The following is a 6,000-nucleotide window of genomic DNA, read 5'->3' on the forward strand; positions in this document are numbered from 1 at the left end:
TCAGTCTGCAAACTGAAGGGTCCTGGGTTTGATTCCTGTCAAGGGCACATGCCTGGGTTGCAGGCTTGATCCCCAATAGGGGGTGTGCAGAAGGCAGCCAATCAATGATTCTCATCATTAATGTTTCTATCTCTCTCTCTTTCTCCCTCTCAGAAATCAATAAAAATATGTTTTTTAAAAAAAGAAATTGCAATATATACAAGAAGATAACATGAAGCTCAAAACTGGTGAAAGTCTTTGTATTTTTAATTCACAAGAGTCCACAATAAAGATATTTAAGATTAAATTTTATATTCTACTTGAGGCCCAGTGCACGAAATTGGTGCATGGGTAGGATCCCTAGGCCTGGTAGGCAATCAGTGCTGATCTGTGGGGCGATTGGGGGGGCCCCCGCTGGCACCTGCCTTGGCCGACCTGGCGCCACCTGCTTGCCAGTTGCCTCCCTTGACGGGGTGATCTGGGGGAGGGGGGAGCCGCTGGTACCTGCCTTGGCTGGCCTGGGGCCTGCGGTCTGGGGCAGCTACTGCATTGAGTGTCTGCCCCCTGGTGGTCAGTGCATGTCATAGCAACCAGTCATTATACTGGTCATTCCATGGTTTGGTCAATTTGCATACTGGGCTTTTTTTATATAGGATTTTTTAGATCAGTCTCACTTAGTATCATCAATAGAAAATCCTAGTTAAAATATTAATAAAAAATCCTAGCAGAATTTTAAAAACAACAATACAATGTTACCACGAAGTATGTCTTTTTAGGAATGTAAACATCTTTCTATACTAGAAAACCTATTAACATACTTCAGCAACTCATCTATAAAATAGTAGTATCCACTTTATGGAATTTTTTGCAATGGTTTAAAGAGTTACTGCTTATGAAATCTTTAGTAAGAGTGCCTGGAATATAGTTAGCCCTTCATAAATGTTATCTGTTGTGTTTATCAGCTTTCATAAGATATTAAAAAATGGCTGTGCTATGATAATAATATGAATCTTATTTTCATTTTCTTGAGTAAAATAACTTCTTGTGTTGGTTTATTAATGCTGTGTTCTCATTTTTTGTTCCTTCCCTTGGGATTTTCATTATTATTTTTCAGGTCCTCTGTTCTTTTTGTATTATTATTAAAATCCTGCTAAGCATTAAAGTCAATTAGCAAATTCAGAGTGCACTGCAAACTATCCACTTAAAAATAATTTCAAATTATAATAGTACAATGTGAGTAGTCTCTCTAAATAGACTTTATTTTTTTTAGAGCAGCTTTAGAGTCACAGAAAAATTGAGCAGAAGGTACAGAGAGCTCCCATATTCTCCCTGTCCTCCCTCTACACACTATCTCCCCCACCATCTACATTCTGTACCAGAGTGGTACATTTGTTCCATCTAAACCTATAAAACCCAAAGTCTATAGTTTACATTAAACCTTACTCTTGGTGTTGTACATTCTATGGTTTTTGACAATCGTATAATGATGTATGTCTACCATTAAGCGAGTGGTTGAGCAACCTTAGCATATCATTAGCATATTATGCTTTGATTGGTTGACTGGACAATCAGACACTTAGCATATTAGGCTTTTATTATATAGGATAGGGATATATAAATATCCACTTATTCACATTTGAAAGTAGTCCTTAATTAAAAAATTAGGCATTGATGTCATTTTTTAACCAATGACAACATATATACATAAAAATATATACTTAGAAATAGCAAAAGACCCTCTATTCCAATATTTTGTAAAAAGTGCAATAATATCTCGCTGAAAAGTTAGTGAGTTTTGGTATAGAATTTGGATAGATTAGTATTTACTATAGTTTGTTATAATATATATAGATTTGCATATTTATTTGAGTTCAGCTTTGGTAGTATCCTTGAAACTGCTTCATAATATCTCAGGCTTCCAAGAAACATAATTGGGAACCCTAACACCATTTTCCCTGGGACATTCTCAAAGTGAATACATTGCCATAGGCATATATATGGGAACAAAAGAAAGTCAAGAAAGGCAAAGCTCGAATCTCCTGAAGTCAAAAGTAGACAGTGAAGTAACAGCAGTTGCAATGACCAATTCAAGTGGCCTCTCCTTAAATATTACCAAGTCCTTAAAATTAGAACTAATAGCTCTTTTCCTTGTGCTCGCAAAATACTTTGTTCATAGGTCTGTGTTAGCGCTAACTAACCACTGCCTTCACTGGAGTTGCAGCTCTCAGTCCTGTGTCTCACCCTCTGGGAATTGACCGGATGTCTTCCCCTGCAGAGTATCAGGAGCAGAGCAGATGCATCAGACAAGGCTCAAGGCAGCAGAGATTGCAGTTTGATTCAGGTAGTACTAACAGTGTTTCTTCCATTGTCATAGGAGGGAACACAGTATGTGGGGCAGGAGTAGGAGGTTGATTTATAGAAAGATGAGGTAGTGTTATCTAATTGCATCATTTTCTTTTGTGAAGACATTACTTGCTGTGTTAGCTATCTATTGGTGCATAACGAATTACCCTGTCTTTTAGAGGCATAAAAACAACAAACATTTATTATTTCATAGTTCTGTGAGTCATTCATCCTATGGTAGAGAGTCTCTAACAGGGCTGCAATCAAGGTATGAGCTGAGGCTGCAGTCATTGGAGGCTGCACTTGGGCAGAATTTTCTTCCACTCTGACTCACATGGCTGTTGGCAGAGCTGACGCCCTTGCTGGATGTTGGCTGTACACATCCATTTCTTGCCACACGAGCTTCTCCATAACATTACTCAAAACACAGCAGCTTACATCCTCCCAAGTGAATGATCCAATGAACAGCAAGAGACAGAGTGGCAAGGTGGAACATTCAGCCTTTTTGTCACCTAATCTCTGAACTGACATCCTATTACTTTTCTTATATTCTATTGTCAGAAGCAAGTCACTGGTCCAAGCAACATTCATATAAAGGCATAAATAGTAGGAGGTGGAGATCAGCAGTGAAGGGGGAGAAGAGGTGTTTGTGGGTGTTGGAGGAGAGTGGAAAAGTTTGAAACAATACTATACAAAGAAGAGTGGAAGTGTTATAGGCGGAGAGGTGTTGCCAGATAGCCCCTTGGTTGGTGGGAGAGGGCTGTCCTCATCCTCGACCCTTGTCTTCTCAGATAAATGAATTTATACGAGAGACCTTGACTGGATTGTGAAAAGCCAATTTATTAAAGCAATTAAAGCATGCACCTTTATTGAAAAAATAAAGCAAGCAAGTCTACCTTATTTCATCCAGCTTGGGGCAGAGATGGGATTTTCCTGATAATCTGGAAAAGTGAATGTCTGGACCAATGTTTGAGGAGTAATATACCCTATTGTCTATAGGTTTCAAAGACTCTTTTGCTGAGTATCTTGGTATGGATTAAGTCTCAAGGTTTCCTTGTCATGGTCTTCTCAGAATCCTGGCAACTTTATCTTGCCAAGCCCTAAGACTGCTGGCTTTTCCAGCAGGGAGTAAAACTGCCTTTTTCCCCTTTCCCTTTTCCCCCTACTTTCTAGTTGGGAGTTCTTTAAATATTTGCTCTTGGAGTATCCTTGGCTGGGGATGATAGTATGTTATTTGTACAAATTACTCACACTGTTTGGCCTTGTTCTACTTTTCCTCTCTCAGTTTCCCCTATTCCTCCTGCCCTGGAATCTTGTAACAGAAGTATCAGCAATTCTCCACCACACTTCCTGTTTGCATTTGAATGAATGAATGCAACTTTAGTTTCATGTAATTATATCACCTTATTACACTTAGAAATGCCTCTGAGAGTGATAGTTGGATGTGCTGGATGATTTTAACACAGAAAATACCCAAACACTGGTAGATTTCATTTCTTTGAGTTCTATCTTGGCTAAGGAGGAAACCCTTTCTGCTTTTTGCTGTTTTCTTCAGGAAGCATGAACTAAGAAGAGAAACTTGAAATAAAGAAAGATAGCTTAAAGAAAACTATTGGAATTAGACTAGGAAAACATGGTGAAGCATTTAGTATCCTGCAATCTAGCCCAATTTGTCAGTGGCCTCTTTATTAACAAATTTCAGAAGGCATCTCTATAAAAGACCTTTCTACTGCTTCCCTAGGTACAGAAAGTAGGATAACAATCTGCAGCACACACACAGAGTAATTGTCTCTAGTATAAGTTCTTTTGTTCCTTGTAGTAACAGAAACAAATTAAACATGTTGATGGAGTACAAAGTGAAATAGACAGACTTAATGAACAAGCATGTGAGGAGATTTAGAAAGTAGGACAGAAATAAACAAGTTTTTTTCAGAAGAGGTCATAATTGATCACCCAACCCAAATTTTGGGATAACAACCTTTGTCAGCCATTCACAAGTGACTACAATGGTTAGAGAAGAGGGTGAAGAGGCACTGCACTGTTTGAAAAGAGTTGACGTGTCAGAATTTGAAGATATTAAATCAGGTTACAGAATAGATTTTTATTTTTATGAAAATCCTTACTTTGAACATCAAGTCTGTCCATAGAATTTCATGTAAATGAGAGTGGCAATCCTTTTTCAAACTCCAGTGGAAATCGGGAAAGGATTTGACAAACATTCAAGGCCAGTGCAGAATAAAGCCAGCAGGGACAGCATGAGGAACCAGGGAGCTTTTCTGATGCAGGTACAGATGAGTTAGGACAAGTCATCAAAGATGATATTTGGCCAAATCCATTACAGTACTAATTGGCTCCTGACTTGGACAATGAAGAAGGGAATGAGAAAAAGATAATGATGATGATGATGATGAAGGTTTTGAAGATACTGATGAAGAAGGGATGAGGATGAAGATGATGATAAGGGGGAAGAAGAGGAATATGAAGAAGATAATTAATGGGACACTGATGGATTTTGCCTTCTTCATAAATTTTCTCCAGTCCCTGGGAGCAAGTCGCAGTCTTTTTTTCCTCTTTAGTTCAGTTGCCCTGTTTGGATGTCTTTTTTTCTCCCTTACACTATGGTTCTCACCTTATTTGGGGGGTTGGGAGAGATACTTTGAACAGAATGCAGCGGGAAAAGAATTTCTGACCCTCTCTGTTCCAAATTCATTTGTATCCTTTTCTGTCTTTTGGCCTTGTCACAAACCACAAATTGAAATTTCCTCAGGGTATCTCTTGTGGTAAAATATGTAACCTAAAATTTACCATTTTTAACATTTTTAAGTGTACAATGCAATGGCATTAATTATATTCACAATGTTGTACAAGCATTATCACTATCTATTATCAACTTTTTCATCAACTTGAAACTGTGTAATCATTAAGCAGTAACTAACTCCCCAATTCCCTCATCTCCACAGCTTCTGGTCACTTCTAACCTTTTTTCTTTTTCTATTAAGTTGCCTCTTAGATATTTCATATAAGTGGAATCACACAACATTTGTCCTTTTTTTGTCTGGATTATTTTATTTAGCATAATATTTTCAAGGTTCATCCATGTTTTATCACATATCAGAACTTCATTCTTTTTATGGAAGAATATTTTATTAAATAGCATACTTGCAGTTTTTGAAAACAAATTCCTTCTAGATTTGTGCAATGGGGAAATTCTTCTGTTGGAGTAAATTTAGTGATAAATATTAAAAATGTACTGAAAATGTTTTTTTTCTCATTTTTAAGCCTACAGTGGAAATTGTAGACTAACAAATTCCATATTATAAAATAACATTTCTGGATGTTCGCTGTTATCTTTCTATTGCTTTGCCTTTTCAGTTATAGTTACTGTCGAAACATGAAACATGGCAACTCAGTGGGATTACACAGAGCAGGGAAAGTTATACACTCCTTCCTAAGTCAAAGCTTTCTGTGATATGACAAATATTTGTGGAGTATACATAACTCTTATACCTGACAACACTACAAAACCTTCTACTCAAGATGGATCATAAAATTTGAAAAAGATCTATCATTGTATATAGCTCAGTGTATCAACTAAACTGAGAAATGAAAAGAATACACTTCTAGGATTGATTGTGAGTTGTGCTGTTGACAGTGCCAGTTGTTTTTTATTATTATAAG

At 37.3% G+C, this 6,000-nt stretch overlaps 1 pseudogene; it reads left to right on the top strand.

Annotated features, from left to right (window-relative positions):
- Positions 1-2,656: 2,656 nt before the first annotated feature.
- On the top strand, positions 2,657-4,817 carry LOC118660216 (annotated as a pseudogene).
- The last annotated feature ends 1,183 nt before the right edge of the window (positions 4,818-6,000 follow it).

This window comes from Myotis myotis, unplaced genomic scaffold, assembly GCF_014108235.1.
Source record: "Myotis myotis isolate mMyoMyo1 unplaced genomic scaffold, mMyoMyo1.p scaffold_m19_p_7, whole genome shotgun sequence".
Lineage (NCBI taxonomy): Eukaryota > Metazoa > Chordata > Mammalia > Chiroptera > Vespertilionidae > Myotis > Myotis myotis.